Source organism: Neopelma chrysocephalum, unplaced genomic scaffold (genome assembly GCF_003984885.1).
Source record: "Neopelma chrysocephalum unplaced genomic scaffold, ASM398488v2 Primary Assembly neopelma1_124, whole genome shotgun sequence".
Taxonomy (NCBI): Eukaryota; Metazoa; Chordata; class Aves; order Passeriformes; family Pipridae; genus Neopelma; species Neopelma chrysocephalum.
Window position 1 is genome coordinate 2423730 of NW_020897786.1, and position 21169 is coordinate 2444898.

Below are 21169 nucleotides of genomic sequence, written 5' to 3' on the forward strand. Positions count from 1 at the left end.
CTGCCTCCAGCTCCTGCCTCCAGCTCCTGCCTCCAGCTCCTGCCTCCGTGCTGCACAGTTGCCTCAGCCCTGGCTCAGGAAGGGGACAAGAAATTAGGGACATAAATTCCTATTCTGTGATGGGCAAAAAGACAAGCCCACAGGCTCTAACCAAATCTGGATCTTTCCAGAATTCAGGCGTTAATCTATAGGAAGATGATTAAGTCTTTCCAAATATCCAGATTTTAATCTCCCCAGTTCGTGAGGAGATAGAAGGCAGGTACAGTCCCTCTCTGCCAGGTGACCAGATCATGCATAACACACAGCTCTAGGAATCTCATCTATGACTTGAAGGCCCACTTCCAGACTTCACAGCTTCATCTCCTCCCCTGGGAGCTCCTGGGAAGCCTCCAGCTTTGAAGCTCACATCCACATATCAGCAGCCCTCCATCCAGGCTCCCTGGAGCGCCTGCCTGGCAGCCAAGGGCAGTCACCAGCTCACTGGCCACTGACTTGGCTCGTGTCTTGTCCCTAAATCACACATGCAGATGGGTTTAAACACATCAATTGATTTCCTAACCTCACATCTCCCTGTGAGCAGAGGCTGGAACAGTCATGTTACACAGGGGCAAACAGGAGAGGCATGGATTTGGGAACTGCTCCCAGACTGGTGAGGAGGGACAGGTCAACATCAGCTCCCCCCAATCCATGCTATCAAAAGCCAACTTTTACGGGCAGGGATTTGGCAGCCAGCGTGTAAAAAGAGCCTGTAGCCCACATCACAAAACACCATCACCACAAGTCACATCTCTTGGCCTCCACCAAGGCAGCAGCACATTAACTGGATCCCTCGGCACACAGGGGAAGCTTGTGCTGTTGCTGCTTCACCCTGGATAACGAGGGTTTTAATCTCAGGTTTGTCAACTTAGCACCTTGCCAGAACTAGGACTCATTTTTAGTATTAAAAAATAATGCATATTTATCAAACCCAGTCAGGCAGCAGGAGGGGGAGAACAGCTGGCAGCAGCCTCCCTCTCCCCATCTGACATGTGCTTGCCATTTTTCGCAGTTTCAACAGCTCTCCAGCTCTAGTCCTTATAATTACGATGAAAAACCCCTCACACTCAACCATAGTGCCTCGCAGCCAAGATGCCAATATGTTTCCACATAAAAGCCTCGTTCCAAAAAACCTAAAATTTCTCAGAGTCTCTGCTTTATTCCCATCCTCCCTTACATCATTGTATTCACATGGTGTTCAATTATTTACAAGCATACAAAACGCTCCAGCTTGGATTCTCGACTGGTATTAATCAGTGAAGTGCCAGCTAAATCAACGGAGCTACAAAGATTTGCTCCAGAGAAGGATCTATCCTGCTGTCCCTGAAGACCCCTTCTTCCCTTCACAGCACACACTGGGAAGGAGAGGATAAAACACAGCTTTGGTTGCAGTTTTTTTAATTCCCTAAGTTTTACACACACGCACACCCCAACATGTTAATGCCCACAAAGACCTGCTCCCCACTGCTGACCTACTTTCCATTCACGTGCATTCAACACAATGGCCTCCCATGGCAGCCCCAGGTATCCCTGGAAGCAGCCATCCACACCTTACCCAGAGCCCTGTGACAACACCAAGAGCCCTGTGCATGGGACAGGCCCCTGGCTGTTAGGAGAACATTCTCAAGTTAATTACAGGTAAGGCTTTATGATAATTCAGCCAGGCCTGATACTCCCTTGGACTGGTGCAGCATCATCTGTCTCCAGTTCCTTCCTTTCCCATGGCACCACTTCCAAAGAGGCCCAAAGGTAGAGAGTGGTGAGCACAGAGGGCTCACAGGCAGGATGCTCTCCTTCGGTGATGGTTGATCATTGCTAGCTTTCCAGACTCCATCTTTTTAATTCAATGAGACCAACAGAGCCCAAATCACACATCAGAGAGGCCAAATCATTGGGATAGGCATAGGATATTCCTCTATAGCTGTGGGACAATCTTCAATCAAATGAAGCTTTTTAGGGTGGATAAATCTCCACAGACAACTAAGCCTTCCACAAGACCAGGGCCAGCACAACCAATCCTTCAGTAAGTCTCTTTATCACGACTTCGTGATCATACTAAAAGCAGAAACTGACTTTTGAAGGACATTTTGTTATTTACACCTTTACTTTGAATCAGAAAGTGAGGAGTCCATGAGAATATAATATGAGTGTAAAGAAAAGGTCTGGTCCCTTGAGAGCACAGACAGACTGGAGAATGGTGTGTGAAACCCTGGGGCACTGGGCACCTCATTAGAAGATAGGAGTTTAATTGTACTCCTATTACCATCCCTAGTTCACAAACTGGGGCCTCTCCACTCAAAACCAGAAGGCCAAGGAAGTGCAGGAGACAGACACCAGGCTGGGTCTCACTGCACTGAGCACAGCTTACTCATCCCTCGTGTACCAGCACCACAGCAGAGATGTCACAACGCCTTCATCATGACTGGAATCATAATATCCATGATTCACATGGAATGCTTTTTATACAAAGCATCAAGATAAAAATAAAATGAAGAGGGAAAAACTGAACAAGAAACTTGTTTCGTTCCCTACAAGATGGATAAACCAAGACGAATGTAAACAGCTCAACTTGACCCAAATATTTTTTCGTTGCTGGGTAACCCCACAAAAAAATGTTGTTATCTCACTAGCATCTGTGGAGATTAGATGGAATGGAACTTTAAACAAACGTTCACTGTCATCCCTTGTTTGAGGAATTTCAGCCTGGACACAACTCTTGGGACTGCTGCTCTTGCAGCACCCCAATCCCTTTCCAGAGGGAGCAAACAGCTGAGGAGGGCAGGAGGCATCTGTAATATCTCCAACACATGGACATGCTGTTGACATGAAGGTTTACGTGAAACATTTGGGTTTACATGAAACATTTGGGTTTACAGCTTTCCAAACTCTTCCAAGAGAACGATGGGGCTGCTCTGGGAAGGCTCCGAGCAGGAATCACAGGCTCAGGCCTTGCCTGCAGCAGGAGGTGGGAGGAGGGGTAGTCACAGCAGATGGCTGTGAGCCATTTTGGGTGGCAGTAGGCACCCGCCGAGGGGCTCAGACTTCACAACCCACACTGGCTGCCATATGTTGCGACAGTGGCTCATCATCACACAGGACCCAATTTATAGCGCCTTTCATGGCTGAAAGTACCACACTACCTCTCACTGCCCTCCATTAGTACAGTCATCTTTCCACCAAGCATCTTCTAGTACCTCGCTATCACATTTACTGGTTTTTTTTCCATGTTTCTGTAGGTGGAGGGAGATCTGATAGATCATCTGAGAGATTCAGGTACGAGGTTTTAGTCTCATTTGTGCTCCGGAGGTCAGGCCTGCTTGCTCCTTTACTCCCTCCCAACAGATAAGCACTATCTCAACAACACACAGATGCTATTAGAGATCACCTTGGCCACTGCTAAAGCTGTGGCAGCATTCCTGCTGAGTGCATCCCTGAGTTGGAAGCATGTGGCAAGCAAGGCTGTGCCTGTGACACTGGGAGTTCGGCACAGGTAAGGTGGGAGATTATAGCTCTGAAAATAGCAGTACTTCCAGCAACAGCAGGCTTCCCTGTTGAATTCCTCCTGGAGAAACTCAGGGAAATGAGAGCAGCAGGGAGAGAAAGCTCGGGAAGTGGCAGGATGGAAATCAGGCTTCCATCAGCCAGGGCTCAGAGGGAGAGGGTGCCACTGGTACCTGGCAATAGGCTGCACTGACACAGTGTGCACGAGGGACAGAGTGAAGGTACAGTATTGCTGTGCTCTTTGTGCTCGTGTTATACAGCAGCAGCAACATAACCCCAGTGCTGGGGCATCGTGGCGGGGCAACCCTGCAGCCCAGGGAGCTCCAGAGATGGGGACAGTAGGATGCCTTAGCCCAGCCTGAGAGCAGGGCCTCAGGTCCCCAGGATGGGGGAGTCTCTCACACCTCTGGAGGACCCTTTGTACAACATGACAGTCTGCTCAAAATACGCAGTGTCAGTCACACACAAGTTCCTGGGCTGGACCTTCTGCCCCATGAGAGCAATAAGTGTGGTCCGATCACCATCCTGTCACCAAAAGGAGCAGAGCACCCTGAACCTCTGGTTTACATCCCACCTGGGTCAGCCCAGCTGCCAAACTAAAGGCTCAGACAATTTGCTCTGTAAGGGTCCTTAAAATATCAACTCAGCACAAGCATTACAGCTCCCACCAGGCTCTGAGGGAGGACAGTCATCCACACTTGTGCTAGGCAATGGCAGTTGCACCTCCTGGATTTATGGAGAAGCTGGGATATTTTTAACATTTTGAAAGAAACAGCCACACAGTGTTGGTTATTTTAACTCACTACAGTCCACACACCCAGGCCAGCCCTACATGTCCATTTGCTGGTGCCCAAGCCCTCCCTCCACAGCAACTGCTGGCTCTGGCCTGGTTTTGTCTCCCAGCTCACAGCAGTTGCATTTTAATCCTCAGGTGATGCATCTCCTCTCCAGGCACAGCCAGAGAGCTTCCTGAAGGAAGCAATTACAGAAACTGAGCTCACCCAAACAATTAAAAAAGCTGAGATATATGTCAAAGCTTCAGGTTTTCCCTCTACTACACCTAGAACCTGTATCAGACTAAAATGCACCAGTGGGAGCAGACTTTACCCTTCTCCAGGTGCTGCCTGAGCCTCCACCCACGCTCCAATTCACCAAGGAAGTCAGCACAGCCCAGCTATCTTATTTAGTCTGAATCAACCAGTTCCATAAAGGAAGTGGTATTGGTTACACCACTGCAGACTGGAGCCTGGGAGCACAATTTTCAGCCCTGGAAATCAGAGACTTCTGTCTGCTCACAGCCTGCTAAAAAGCTGTGTTCCTCCTGCCCTACCTGACAGCTACACACACAGCCAGCTCCATAATCCCCAGCAAAGCACATCTCAGCTGCAACTTAATCTGAACTTCTACTTCAGCTCTCACCGACAGCTCAAGTGAAAATGAAAAGCAACTGATAAAGGAAAACCCACAAAGTGCAGCAGGTGGTGAGGGGGCCAGAGGCAGGGAATGTGACTGGAAGGAGCAATGCACTGCTAGGTCTGTGCTGGCAAACATTAATTGCTTTTCAAGTATTCCAGTGCTTTCCTTCCCCAGTGGCTGCGGAGTTTCTGCTCCCTCTCCAGTAACTAAGGAAGAGAGGAAAATCCAGAGTGTATGAGAAGACCAAGCCCAGGAACTGAGCATTCACAAAGTGACCCTACAGTGGACAACAAGAAGCTTCAGTGACCCTGAATGAAGCTGCTGATGTTTCTTTTGAGCACCATTGCAGAGCAAATCTACCAGGTCACCTCAGCCTTCTCTGGGGGAATCTGAACTACTTGAATTTCTACTCAAGTGCATGATTTGCTTCTGATCAGAGATATGGGTAGGAAAAAACATAAATAAAGCAAGCACAGCCCAGATGTTTTGCCCCAGATTCAGCTGTATTTCTGGGGCTCTAAAGAACAGAGGAATGACCTTCTCCTCTGTCCTGCTGCCCCCATGCCCCTGGATCCAGTCACTTCCAGCTCTCAGAGATGAGCCCCCCTGCCAGTCAGCACATCTCCTGCTATCAACACCCTCATTACAAAGCTGGCTTTGTGCATCCCTCTGCTGCTTTGTGACCTGGAGAGGCCAGGACTGGTAAAGCACAACCACCACCAGGTACCACTCCTCAGCTGTCACAAGCATCATCTACAAGTGTACCCATCCCCTACAACCCCTCCCTACAACAGTCCTGAGCCAGCACCAGGCTTCAGGTTCAGACCCTCAACCCTTCAGCAGATCCCCTCTGTGAGAATCTCACCCAGCATCACACACATATGATCCCACAGCAGCCACAGAAGAGTAAGTTAATAACCCGTCTTAGTTAAACCTTCCTCCAAGTGGGCAGGAATTGGTGCTGCCATTTTTGCTGGCGTTGTCATGAGTGACTTTCCAGCACTGTAATGCTTTTTATGAGATCTTAGAGGAAAGGGACTAAGGAAATGGCATCTCATCCTGCCTTTCCATAGCCAAGTCTCATCATGAGAGAAGGGAAAAAGAAGCATCATCATTTTTAATGCAGGAGAAAGTAATTGCTGCTACAGCAGCACAAACAAGCTCACCTTCCACTCAGCACAGCTGGTCAGCACCCCAAGGGCTGCTGTAGTGTGGGATGATCTGGGACTGAATACTGTCATTGCCTGCAAGGAGACAACCAGGATGTTGTGAACAAGGGGGGACTGAACCCCAGATCACTTTTCCAAAAGAAGAGCGAAAAGCAAGTCCCCTGAGGCCTGTGACAGCACCACATCCATGGCCACCGTGCAATCAAGCCACTAGGGTGTGACAAAACACCACCAAGGGGACGTGAACAAACACCCACCCCATCACCACAGGGGTGCTGAGGAGCAACAAGCCATTTGGGGTCCAGGAGAGACACTTCAGGGGCAGTGGCCAACAACACAAGGCATGTACTGCAGATAGGAAGCTGTCGTACCTTCATACACACTGCCCTGTTTCCCTGAAGACCCAATTCCAAGCCCTCCAAAAATCAATGAGATAACAAGGAGATGAGTTGCAGCCAATATGGATTTGTCAAGAGCAAATCACATCAAGCCCATCTATCTCCTGCCTGTACAACAGGCTTCCAGCAGAGCACTCCCTGTCAGACACCTCCACTCCAGGAAGGCTTTTGATGCTGCCCAGTCTGCCGTTCCCACAAGCAAGGAGGATGTGGGCTGAAGAGAAACAGCAACAAGGCAGGCATAAAACTGCTCAGAGAGATGGGTAAAGGGCAGGTATAAGTTGTCTCCTCTGCTACAAAGGAAGAGCATGTTGACAAACAGGATTTTGTAGGTGCCTGTCACATACCCACCATCTTCAGAGCTTCTGCTACTGGCCCGGATGAAGGAGCAAAAAGGAAACTTATTAAATTCACAGGCATCAGGAAGGTGGAAAGAACTGCAAATTCTTTTAGAAAACAGGACTAGATGTTAGTATCTCAAGGAATCATCCTTTTTTTTCCCCAGGCAGATACAATGGACAGGTTTTTCTCTCCAGCAGGAATAATCAGCTGTCCAAGAACAAGCGTCCAAATAGAAAGAACAAGTTTTCAGGGACTCGCTTCACTACTCTTGCCTATCAAGGGCTACTGATGCTACAAGGACCTGTGGCCTCTTGCTCTTAACCCTATGACAGTACTGTGTAGGGTTCAAGACAGACTAGCAGCATGTTGCATTAGGCAGACATCTACTCAGAGATCTCTTTCCTAGCAGCTTGCAAACAGAATCAGTATCAAGCCCAAAGGCCCTGAACGGGATCAGAAAACATGAATTCCCACTCCCAGGCTGCTCTTTATCTGCTGCATCACTGTCACCTTGTTGCAACTGGCACATCGACTGTCTCTTCCGAGAGCTGCTTTCAGCAGGAAAGGTGCTCCTGTGCCAGCAGCACATCATGCTAATGCTGACAGCCAAGTACACGCTACATCTGACTGCTGTGCACACCATATATGTTTCATAAAGTTGTCTCAACTGCCTGCTCAGACCCTCCCCATAACAAACTGCACCTGATTCTGCTGCCAAGTGACCTTCCCCTTCCCCTGTGACGACTCACACTGTTTTAACCTGTACCCTCCGCAAGACAAGGACTTCCCATCTCCAGTTCAGTTTGTCACTAGAAGAAAGCAAAGCACAGGTGCCTGCAAAAATAATGAGCCAGCATCTCCAGATGTGGCTCTTTTTATGGAAAACCATGGCCAAGCCCCTGCAATGAGCTACATTTGTGGCCTGCAGGGAAGAGACACTTGAAGCCATTCTCAGCATGAGAGGGCTTTCCCCTTTGACCATATATTTGGGTTATCTCAGTGTGAGCTGCTGGGGAACTGGACCTTGCAGCCTTGGGAACTCTGATGTTCCAGATAAGTTCATTCACTGCCAGAACAAGAAAGCAGAGTTTCCAAATAAGTGACATTTCCTTTCTTTAGCAGCCAATTGCAGGGAAGACTGTGAAGTAGTAGTGGATTGATCAGGCTCCTATGGAGGTGACTAATGGGAAGATGATCCAACAGCTACTGCAGACGACTAGATGGCATTGCCCCCCACAGCTGCCTTTGTAGAGACACCTCCCTCACATGTAATGAGGGAATCCTTGTACCACACTCACCCTGTCTACATCTCCCAGGGACATATTTTTGCCATGTGCTCCAAGAACGGGAAGCAAACACTTGAAATAAAAGCAGAAGAATCAGGTCATGGAAGGAAAGTCAGCATCACACTTCAGGTTCAGAAGCACCCAGTCAGCTGGCAAAATCCTCTCCACTGGTGTGGATGTGAGCAATGGGTATTGACAAGGCAGATTACACAGAGCATCACCCAGACCGCAGGCTTTTAGCACCCTGTGGAGCATGATTGAATGCAGTCTTATCCCCCCAAAATAAAGCCTGAAATAAAACGTTGCAGCAGAAATTATAGTGAGACTTGGGGTCATCCCAAGGCAGGTCTCTTCATGGTGAGGGGCAAGACAACCCATGCATCAGGAACTTAACCAAATTTAAAGAAAGGTCACGAGGAGAGACAAAGAGGATGAACTGGCGTGTGTTTATGAGCCGGCACAAAAGACAGGAGCAAGATCAAGCTGTAAAAGCAAGGCATTAGCACCTCTCTAATCAGCATAAATCTGTGAGGATCTGCCATCTCTCTCACCAGCACTTACTGCGGTTTCTCTCCTGAAGGATGGGCTATCCAGGTACACCTGTACACACTCCTTCAAACTAAGAGCTCACAGCATCTGACAGCCTTGGAGCAGTGAGGTGAGGCTCCACAGCCTGCCATTGCATTTTCCATTCAGGAGAGCTTGGGCATCATTAACACTGCTAAAAAGCCTCTGAAGTTTAAAGCAGGACTGTCATGGCTTCTGTCAGTCACACAGATGCCAATGCCACAAGGGTGCCCTAGAACTTAGACAAGGTCAGCTGGGAGCTGAATAGAAGATACAAGCTGTGTAAATTCACCTCAGAAATGGCCCTGAGCACTGGAAGTCAGGGGTTAGTGTGCCACTGGCAAGTCTGTTCAGTTCTTAGGTTCCTCACACCCCTTGCTGCCATTAAGTTACTATGTCAGGGCACCTGTGATCCACACGATTAACACCAGGATGTCAGCTCATCCCCACCTGAGAACAGCAGCACAGCCACAGTTATTCATGCCTTTTGCCACCTCTCAGCTAGACCGCAGCAGTATGACAGCCCTGCAGCATGTAAGAAGCTGTATCCAAAATATGCTCTGCACCCCAAGTGCTCTGTCATCTCGTCACCACACCCACACCAAGCTGGTCCCCTGCCTCCCAGCTCCTGATCCAGAGATCCAGCAGAAACCTAACTCAAGGCTTTGGCCCTCATGTCCCTGCAGCCTCAGCAGCAGCTAAGGCTGCTTCCCAGGGTGGAGTCCTGGGCATGACACATGGATCACCAGCAGATACCAAGGGCTGATCCCATCCATCCACAGTAGAACCTCTTCATCCCTTGAGCTGTCACTGCCCACGGAGCACAGGTTATCAGACAGATCTCCTGCAAAAACAGCTGGGTCTCTTTGTGCTACCTGGTCCGACAGAAATGCACCGTGATATGTGGATTTAAAGGAAATACTCTAGAACATGACTTTCCACTGCAGGCATTTTACCCCTGGAACAACACTGAAATATCCAGACCCTGAGAGATGCAGACACGTTCACTGTCATGCATGACTCAAATATCTCAGTTATACACCCTCAGAGCACAGGAAGATCTGTCTGCAGCCCACGCTAATGGAGGAGAGTTTAGGAATTCTCAGTCAGCCTGCTCAGCCATATCAAATTAGCTTGGGAGTTGTTTGGTTCCTTTGGAACAGGACTGGGACAGGTTATTTGGAACAGGACAGGTATTACAGACATGAAAGAGAGAGGTGAGCTCTGCACTGCAAGCAGTGATTATCATGGCATGAAGTGACACAAAAATATGGTGTTTGAGCCTCTGCTGAGCTCATACAGTTCTCTTAAGGCTTCCCTCCATCATCTGTAAAGACAAGGATAACTTGGCTCACCCATCAAATTCCTATTTACATCACCTAAAAAGAATAAAGGTCTAGTCCCATGAGGTTCTGATTCACTCTGGTGCCTTATTCTTTTAAGACAAGTTAATGGGAGCTGTGATACAAAGCAATCCACCTTGTTTGGATGTGCTGGAAGAGATGACTTATGAAGAAAGGCAGCCTCAACACCTCACCTTGCAGACTCCCAAACATTGCTATGGGCCTTTTCTCTACCTGCCTCTGCCAATTTTCACCATGAGCTGTACTACATTATTATCACCTCTCTAAGGTTCCTCCTCATGCTCCAAGCTCATCCCAGACTGCTTAAATGCCAGCCGGTGCAGGCAGAGAGCCATTAGCACTGCAGTGCTGTTATTGCTGCTGCCTGGGCTGGAATTAATGCTGCTCAGCCACAGAGCAGTGAAAATATTGACTTTGCAGCTAATCAAACCAAATTCCATGAAAGCTACAACTTCAAACTTCAAAAAAATCCATCAATGATTTATAAATATTTGAAAGTGCCAGATTGATTGCATCTGGATTACTGCTGCAGAGGGGGCTCAGGGCTGGCTGAGGAGGAGATGGACTAGACAGCTGCTCAGACCTAATGCCATGTATCACCCTGCACCACCAGGACTGCACAGACCTTCCCAGCCTCAGTCAGAGGAGGAGCACTGTATCCCAGCGCTGTGTTACCCACGTTGGTGTAGCCCCACTGGCTCCAGAGAGTACCCAGCCTACAGGTAGAATGCACCATCCCAGCTGCTGGAACCACAAAGATTAGAAGTCTAATAACCTGGTTGTTCAATTTCTGACTCTGGAATAAAAAAAAAATGTATATTCCAACCGCCTTCACCCATTTCCTGCCCGCCAAGCAGGTTGCTGGCACCCCCAGAACATGCCAAACTTCAGCTGGCCTCATGGGAAGTGAGAGGACTTTTTAGCCTGGCTTTCTCTACACCCAGCCCAGCCATCCTATCTTCATGCCATCCTTCCAGACAAGGAGGAATATTTTATTATCCCAAAAACTTTTCCAAGGGGAATAAAATACAGGAAATTACGCAAGATGCAACAAGTCAAGATGATCTATTTTTATTTCACCCCACAGAGAAGCACCAACTTTTCCCACATAAAAGAAAATTATTCTGCTGTCTAATTCCACCTTGGACAGGGGGAACTTTTTGGAAAGAAACACAATAAATAACTTTAGTTGCATCGCAGGCGGTCTGTGCTGCATAGAAGTTGGTTTCCAAAGCCATTGCAGGCTGCCTTTGTCCTCCAGGTCTCTGGAGCTACATTTGCACACAAGAGAAGCCAGCACAAAGTCCTCACCCCTGAAACCATATATCCAGCACTTGAAATCAAGAGGGGGAACAGAGGCCTACAAATCTTATCCTGAAACACAAAACTCTCCTTCTTTAGCAAATGCTGTGAGGACAGAGTCTTTCAGTGCAGGGCAGACAAGTAACAGAAGAGGCCCAAGGGCCAAGGCGGGTGCAGGGGCTGTGCTGAGCCCAGTCTCCTACGGCTGTGCCTCAAACCTCAGTGACTGCCCTGGCAGGAAGCACAAATGCTGACTGAAGTGCTGTGATTTCAGCATTCAGAGTCTCTCCTCCATAATCCTCTCTGTAATCCTGTGAGCTAACACAGCTCCACACTGCAGCCTCTCCCTTGGTGGGAGCACTGGTGGCTCCACGGGGTCTGCAGAGGCAGCTGCAGAGAGAGCTGGGAGAGCTCTGCACCTGCACAAGCCTGGTCTTTGTACCAGGCAAGCAGCAAGGTCCAGCCCTATCCCCAGAGGCTGTATTGGCAGTATTCTGTCAGACATGCCAAGAGACCCAGCTTTCCCAGGAACACTGTATCTGCTTCCACATGGAAAGGCATAGGCATGAAAACCTTAGTTCACTGAGCCAGGTACCTCATGTCCCTGTTGTGCACACAGAGTGCAGTGCAGATGTGCTGTCCCACACCATAAGGGACAAATCTCCCCCTGATCCTTTATAGAGGCCAAGCTCCCAGAGCCTGCCAGCTGCTCGAGCACAGACCCTGACAAGAAGGAAAACACTTGGCTGCCAGCTTTCTCCAATTTCCAATCCCCACCAAGCTCAAGAGCTGGGCAAAGGGCTTCTCCTTTCCTGGCATCAAACACAGTGGACAGGGCACCTCAGTACTCAAAACACTGCTGGCACTCTTTGGTTGATGGCTGGAGTTAAACCATGACACACTGAAAGAAGGGAATCAAACCACTCGTTTCTTTCTCACCACTGAAAATAAAGTAGGGCCCTAAGGTAGTAGTTCCAGACACAAGATTAGAAAACATTCCTTGCCCATAACCTTCCTGGAGCAAGCCTTCCCATCTTTTCACACCAGAGTAAAGATATCTTAAACACAACTCATTCCAGAGCACTTCTGGTTCCTCCCCAAATGTCTAAGAATAGTCTCACCCTGTATATATTTAAAGATTTTTCCCTAATCAGGAAAGAAACAGGATAATCACTTGAAGTAATTTAGTGAACTAGTTAAGATTCACAAAAACATCAACTTCATTTGGCAGGATGGCACATACATCGTTCTGACCCTCGTGCTCGTGTCAGGAGTCTGAGGGCAGGGCTGCATCTCGGTTCTGTGCCACTGCAGTGCCACAGAGGGGGGTTCCCATACCACAAACAAGGATCACAGCTACCAGCACAGCCAGCAGAGCAGCAAACACACAAATAGTGCCTGGGTTTTCTGCCACAGCTGCCTTGGCCAGTGACATTGCCTTGTAAGAGACTGCACGAGGAGGAAGAGCAGGAGAGGTCCCTGGTAGTGCCACATAACCAACAGCACTTGTCTCAAATGCCGTCTCCCCTGCTTTCCAGTCCTTTTTCCCATTCCATTCTCGCTGACCATCTGTCCAAGGTCAGCTGCTTCTCCAGCCCTGCTGCCTGCACACACACATTTCTCACCATCATCCTCATCCTCAGTCCCAAGTGCGAAATTATCGCTTTGCATGAAAATCAGAGGCCAAGGTTGAAACTCAGACTCCAGTTTAAGTGAAAGCTATTTTAAAAAACTCCTGTATACTCGTGAGTTTGCTCATGGAAATCAATGGCGTGCTAACAGATGTACCAAATATCCCCCAAAGTGCATGTGTCAGTGCATTTCTTCCTTCAGAGATCATTAATGGCTCACAACCAAGGTCAGGAGTCAAGTCTAAGACTTTGCTGCTGATAAAAATGAGAGCAGCATTTTGCAGTGACACAGGGCACAACCTGCCCAGCTAATAGACTCACAGGAACTCCACTCCCAGACCTCCAATCCCCCAATTTATAAATAATAAATTGCCATTTTAAAGCTGCTCTCTAGGAAGAGCATCCTGAGCCTTCCCCACCCCTTGGAGAGTGCAAACACAGAGACAAGATGACTGAAACACAGCGGATTAAAATAGCTGTAACTAAAATCAGCTCCAAAGCCAGAATAAAAGCCAAGCACAATGCCAAAATCTTCTGGAGAAAGAAAGGTTTTTAGCAGAGAAGGCCTAAAATGGGTAGACCTGGCACCAGCCCCCCTTTCCCCCCCAGCCACTACGAGGAAAGGCACTCGGTCACCATAGAGACAGAGCACAGGCACGATGCTTCTGTCCCCACTCTGAAACCTCCGTCTGTCCCCACTCCACAGCCTCCGTCTCCTCCGAGGCTCCGGAGCAGATGGCAAGCTGTGAGCAAGGGAAGGAGGGACTGGTGAAATGCTGCATGTAAATAAGACTGCTAAACACTCCTGTTGTGACTCGGCAGCAGCCGGGCAAGGCTATTAAGAGGCTGCTGCAGGCGAACGGTCAGCCAGCAGTAATGAGCTGGCCACGAGTGACTGATTCCGTGTCAAGGTTGGGTGCTATCGATCACATGTGCAGCTGCAGTCCTGCCACTTCAGGAAAGATGGGGGCTGATGGATCACCTGCAAGGCCCACATCACCAGGAGAAGGCAAGGGAGCACACCGTCCCAAGAGAGGCCAGGACAGCACCATGACTTTGGGCAGGAGCCATCCCAAACATCAGGCTTCTGCCCGTTTCCAGAAGCAAATGCAGATGTTCCCTTTGCCGCTGTCCTGATAGCCTCAGGAGGACTCCCACTCCTGGTGCCAGCTAGTGCACCATATCCCAGCTCAGCTTGCAGGACCTGGGGGTTTGAGATGAAGGGTCTGCCCGGGATCAGTCATTAGATTGGTCACCAAGAGTTATGGAATTCTCTGGGCTTGTGCTCTTCCACTTCTCCCTTATACAGCCTAAAAAGACTACTGATAGTCACAGCTCAAATACTCTATTTAAAGGCTGCCTCGAGGACTAGAAGTTAATTTTAAAACTGACCTAAGCTCTCTGCCATAGTACCTCAGGAGGAGTCTGGAAGGGTGGGGGTACTGCTAATGCATGTCTAGAGAGAGTGTGTTTTACCTCCCAGCTCTTATTTCTCATTATTAATGTCAAGGTTTTTTAACAAAATTTGTCTTGGTCAATTAACTCAGACGGGGATGCTTGTAACATTCCAAATAAAGCCAGCCACATCCTGCGCTCGGAAAGACAAGCGAGCACAGCTCAGGAAACAAAGGAATGACAAGGGCAAGGCATGACTCACACCCACCCCACTCCCACATCCCAGGAAACAATCCACCCTGCGAGCCTGGTGAGGACACTGATACCCCAACAGGCTCCACCTTTCCCCATAAGAGTTCTCTTTGCTCTCCTGCACACCAGGACTAACACCTGCCTGTGGCACAGGAGATAAAAAACCTGTTTTGAAGTATATTTGCCCAGATAATCTACAACACAAGAGTCACAAGGCGCAATAACGCTGTCGCACACTACAAATGGAAAGAAGGATTCCTTTTCACTGGAAGGTGTTACTTTTGCATTGAAATATCTCCTGGTTTGATTTTTATCAAACTCAATCACAGTGCATTGACATTTAAGGTACAGTCAGACTGACCAAGGCCACGAGGGGCCTCCCAACATCTCTGCAGCTGGGTAAGGATCACACTGAGGAAGCTGGGCCCAATTCCCCTGGATTTAGTAGTTACACTCTGCAGTGGGTCACTTCACATGATTTCTTTTCCTTGCCTGGATGACCACTGCTATGGAATTGTAAAGCAGTGACCAGTTGGCACCTAAGAGGGATGCAGGAAGAGATGTGTTAATCCTAGACTGCTGAATGAGTATACTTCCCTTCCCAAAAGCACCTCAGGCTGTTCCCGACCAAAAAACACTTTCTGTATCAAAGCATCCAAGTACTTTTCTAAACTATGTCATATCCAAGAGAAAGGATTCATTCCAGGGAAATCTGGACAAAAAAGTAATGTAAAACTGTTTCACAGATCCAAAACAAAGTGTTTTGACTATGAGAAATTCATCTCTCAGCTGAAAAAACCTTTTACCAAACTCATCTCAAATTTAGGGTGCTCATAAGAGCTGTACTTTCACATAAATAAAAAAGTCATTGTACAAGCAGTGAGGGAGGATTTTTGAAAGTCATCATCTGAACTCACCACTTCTTCCGAGGAACGCATTCACAAGTATATTTTTTGCTATGGGAATTATAGCACATGTCATTTCCAACCAGAACATGCACTAGGAGTCATTAACATCTCCAATGTGAGATATGGACAGAGCAGGCACAAAACAGTGGGTGCCTGGAGCAAGAATCGCCTCCGGCCTCCCCACAGGCCTTCCTCATCAAGTCAACCACTAATGAAGACTCACAACAACCAGTCTTGGGGGAGCAGCCCCCACACACCGTGTGGGTAGGACAGACCCTACCACAGTCACCTGGACTGACAGACACAGTGGGACCAGGAGAGGGGAGACTCCTGCAAACCACCAAGATCTGTGAGGGATAAGACTTGCGTGGAGAAAAGCAACGTGCTGGTGACCACGAGTGCCCAGCCCTGCACTAAATGGCTGGTTTGGGCGAGTGTTTATTCACACTGACTCCACAATTTCATAGTCCAAGCAATGGAAATAAGGATGGCTCTACATGTTTTGGTTTTAGGCCATCAGCTAAAAGCTGGATCCCAAGAGCTCTTGCCAACTATGGGCTAGAAATCCCAGGGCACAGGTCCAGAGAGTACCATTTCTGGCCACACAAAGCCCACTAAAATTCCCGTCAGAACCACCCTTTTCCACACCAGCCCCTCCAGCAGCTCATTCCTGCCCTCACGACATGCCTGCACACCTCTCTGTGCTCGTACAGCTCTTGGGAGCTGTGTTTTACAAACAGACAGGATGAAATATCGAGTGAAGCCTCAGAAACAGCTCCATCGGTGGAACCAAGGGAATCCTGTAGGACCTTCTCAAGCTGCCTCTGCAAACCACCCCAGGCACACATCCCTGCTCAAAACACTTCCATACATGCTCCCTGTTTGGGGACTACCAACCTCAGCAGTATTTTAGCTGAGGAACTGAGGCTTCATTCCAGCTTTGCACTGCTCATGCCTGCACAGACCTGTATGGAAGCTCCATGGCTGTGGCTTCTCTGTGTGCCACAACACACCTCACCCTGTCCTTTGAAGGACAGGGACACTTATCCCATCCCAAGAAGCAGCCTGACAATTGGACTGCAAGCCCTATTGGTGAGAGGACATCCCATTATCCGCACCAGGACACATGAAAAACTGCAGATAACCAAATAAATAAATACCAGTCTCTAACCTAGAAGTGCAGAAAGATTATTGCTTTGATTTACAGTACAAACTACAATTTGAAGAAAAGCAAGACTGCTTTCCACTAATTAGAATCATGGTTTGTGTTGGAAGGCACCTTCTAGGTCATCTCATTCCACCCCCCTGCCATGGGCAGGGACACCTTCCACTATCCCAGGTTGCTCCAAGCCCCGTCCAACCTGGCCTTGAACGCTTCCAGGGATGTTGTAGACACAGTTTCTCTGGACAACCTGTGGCAGTGCCTCACCAAAATTCTCTCCCTTTTAGTTCATTCAACAGGGATGTGGGAATCACACCAAGCAGAACACGAGCTGTAGCTGCTGCACAGGTGTGGCAGGTAAGCCAAGAAACACCCGAAGAAGGTTGACTGTGCCCATCCAGCAGCCCATTCACTAGTGAATCCTGCCTTGGGCTGGCCTAGCTAGCTGACCCTTGGCAGCACAGCCCATCTGCAGTGGGTGGCAGTGCCCAGCTTCCCAAACCCTTCCTTATGTAACTGAGGGCACAGCATCACATCCCGTGGATCCCCAGAGGATCTCCCAGGGAGAGCACAGCCCGCCCAACCCAACACACAGGCACTGCCTCTGTGTCTTTCTGCTGCCAATGTCGAGTGCTCTAGATGAGAGGTGGGATCAATACCACACTCCTGCTAAAACCAGTGTTGAGGCCAACGATTTGACACTGACTGGAAGCAGAAGTAAAACTGACCTCATCGATTTTCATTTTCCAAGAAAAGGCAGTGAGTAAGGAGGAGACTAGTCTTTGCCAAGGGCAAAAGACTAATTTGGTGGGGGTTTTCTATTTTTAATTATTTTACATTTAATATCCATGCTCTTGATTCCACAGAGATTTAAGATTTCTTTGGGCCTGCACACATGAGTAAGGTTGTGTGCACATTTAAGCAACTATGGGATCCAAGACCAAGTTGTTACTAAGTATTAGGTAAGCAAATTTGCTTAACAGGATTTTTAATTTGCCATTATCCCTTTAAAAATGTATTTGTTCTCTGCTAAATAGTAATAAATTAGCCCAAAAGCAATCATTTATATTTCTTTAGCATCTTAGAGGCATCTCAATACATTTTACCAATCACAGCCACCCAATGAGGCCAAATCAACTGCCACATGTAGATCTCACAGGGCCTGATTTGAAGATGGGGGTCTTTACAGCAGAAAGCTTGAATTTTTCACTAACTTGCTGAAAAATGTATTTATAATTTCAAGTGGGAGAGGAGATGCGCAGGAGCTCTGCAAGAAGAATTCAGCCTGTTGAAAGGAAGGATTCTTTCAGCAGATTTTTGTACCCTGCCCACCTACCACCCTCCCTGCCATCACACATCAGGAAACAGAGTTGCACACAGCAAGCCCAGCCCTTCCGAGGATGCTGACACAGCCTCCCTCGTGTCTGGGCTTTGGCACAGAGGTGCTCAGAGCCTGGCTCCTGATAGCAGTGCCTCCCCCTGCACTACAGCACAGCATCCCAGCTCTGGAGGCACACGCTTCTCCCAGGGCAGAGATGCAGCAGAGCCCAGGCATGAGGGCCCAGGCCTGCCTGTATCTTTGGTGCTGGCTTCAACAGACAAGGATGAATCCTGGAGGAATCAGTGTTTCGCAGGGACTACAAACCTTTCATCTGAGGCTTGCCTGCTTCCAGAGCTCCCTCCCCGAGTTCAGAAGGGTGTTAGCCCCTGAGAAGAGGCTGAAGAGGTGACAGACACTAACCAGGCACTCACCTCCAAACTGTGGCACTAAAACCTCTAGATTTCGGCACTCCTCTCCACCATAACCTGCTGCATGTATCCCAACGCATTTCACTCCCAACACTATCCCTGGAGCAGCATTACTGCAAAGGCAGGGAGGGGAAAAAACAGCAATGCCCAAAGAGGCATCAAGGCTGATCCACAGTGACAAAGGGAAAACACAACTACCTTTCCCCCCAGAGAGCCAGGTCCCAGCCACACTCCCGACCCCTCTCCCCACCAGACCAAGCTGCTCATTTCAGTGTAGCTGGATGGTAATGAAGCACTTGGTGGAAATAGATTTTCTGTTCTGCCTGGCCATGGACTGCTGGAGCCAATGTCATTAGCTATGCACGGCTAGCAGGCAGCTCCTTCATTAGCAGGCCACTCGTCTGCTCCAGCCACCTACATTATTGGTTCAAAAGAGTGTGCCCAGCCATTATTGCCCTCACTAGAAACTCGGCCTAATTGGCTTAGGAGAAATACAGGTTAAGAGCACGAACAGCTCTGCAGCTAGCACAGTTTTGCGAAGTCATGATTTTATGAGTTCAGGGAATTGCATACCCTCAGGTCCTGGAGTCTTCGGCTCTGCACTTAACCTCACTTTCTGAATCAACTGAAGGAGATGGGATGCTTCTAACCCTCATGGCTACAGGGGGGAAGAACGGTCCTCAAAGGGCTGCAAGTCAGAGGGAGCAAGCTCACTTGTTATATTCCCTTTATTCTGTGACTCACACCATTTGCAGGCCATTTCCCAGGAAGGAGTTAGTAATATAACTTCCACAAATGTGGATAAACAGGTACATTTGCTCCCCTGAGCCCAGGAAGAAGCCAGTCCCACAGCCCACTGCCCCAGGCAGTTAAGCTTTCCTTGTCCTCTGAAGCCAAGCACAAGCAGAAGCACCCCTGAGGACAGGGAGCTCCTGTCCCCTGGCACCAGGTCAGGGCAGCCCCTCACCAAACACCACCAGCCTGCCCCTGCTTACAGGTGGATGGTGTGGGTCTGTCCACCATCACAATCCAACTTGAGAGCGAGGGGAGGAATGAGGACTAAGGGAGCCCTCCTCTCCAGCCACAACCACCACCAAAACACCTCCAGCAAAGCATACCTTCAGTTCCAAGCTGTTCCTGTTCAAATGATCAACCACTCATGGTCCTTCTCAGGTGGAGCCTCACCAGAGGCTTCTCCACCTGAAGCTGAAATAACATATCAGAACTCCCCAAATGTCTCCTTGCTTGCACACCTCTCCCCAGCACCCCAACTACCTCAGCTCCTCCCATCAATAAGATTTATTGCCTCATTACCAGTTCCAGGTGCTGCAATGCTCACCTGGCATCAGAATTCCTTGGTGATTGTCCCTGCCAGTGCCACCTGTTTTCAATGACCCCTGGACTGAGCAAGGGACTGTATTAGTGGGCTACCCCCACCCTGGCCTTTCTACCACCTGAAATTTTGGTATTAACATATCTCTGATTTCAGCTGCCTCTCCTTTCCAAGCCTCCTGCCTGGGGCATGACTGGATTTCAGCCTGGTGTCCCAAATTCACGGAACTGGTGAGGTTTGCCCAGTTTCCTGGGGCCCATACTCTTGGCAGACACTCGACTTCATGTTAGGGGTCTGTCTGAACCTTCATAATAAGTCAGGGCTGAGCTAATCTGCTGAGAACTCAAGCAGACTAAAATGGATGGGAGAACTAGCACTGTCAAGATCATCTTGCAGCCTATTTCTTTCTTCCACCATTCTGATAAAATTCCCTGCAGATTCTAGAAGAAATTTAATTTTTTACATTGATGTATGACGCAGAGGAGTTATGCATTTAGGGGTTTTTTGATAGCATTGCTCACGCAAGCTTCTCTTTACTTCTTGCAATAGTCAATGTCTCACTCTCTGGATAGAGACCAATATATAAAACAAGCCTTGCCCATCTTACTGGAGCAGATCAGAAAATTTTCATCAAAGCATTGCTTACCACCAAAAAAAAAAAAAATCAATTTTATTCATTTAAATCAACACATCTCAGAAAGTACTAATTCACACAGACTGTTCAATAGCCTTTCCATTTTAAAAAATGAAACAAAGCATTTTGATAAGTCTAAAACGCCCCGTTCAAAATGATTTTTCCAAACAAAATCATTGTGTTTGTATTTTAAAAATACTGGCAATCTGCAAAGGCTGAAATAGAAATGAAATGTTTAATTTTGGAAGAACATATGCTTCATCAGAATTTTTAACGTTCATTTCGGAGTCGAGAGAAAAACTGACACCACAGACTTTCTTGTCAAAAGGAAAACTCGCTTCTTCCCCAGTCCTAATATTTATCACTTCTGCTCGGTGTTAACAAAATGCAGAAGTACTTTTCGCTTCCTGTGTGACTGCAGGGAGCAGATCTCTGTTAAATAGCTGCTGCACGTCAGCCTAGAGGCAGCTGCACTTCAGCCCTCTGCAAATCCCTCGTTCCACGGGAAAGGCTCTGGCTCTGGAGGTGGCAGCCCTGCGGTGACAGCAGCCTCCTGTCCCGGCTGGCCAGAGCAGCGGGCAATAGATCAGCGCTGCTGTCACACCGCTGTCAGCGCCCGGCCCTTAACGCGCTAAGCGATGGATCCGCTGGGGCTGAATTAATTGAATCCCAGTCCTGCAGGCATCCTCCAGAGACAGGAGTTGGACACAGCAACCCGTGCCTT

General features: G+C 48.5%; 1 long non-coding RNA gene across 1 annotated transcript; it reads left to right on the forward strand.

Annotated features, from left to right (window-relative positions):
• The first annotated feature begins 2895 nt into the window (after nt 1-2895).
• Nucleotides 2896-5427, forward strand: LOC113974734. The gene is made up of 3 exons (XR_003536631.1): nt 2896-3001; nt 3273-3309; nt 5128-5427. It is a non-coding gene; the product is annotated as an uncharacterized LOC113974734 (long non-coding RNA).
• Nucleotides 5428-21169: the final 15742 nt, after the last annotated feature.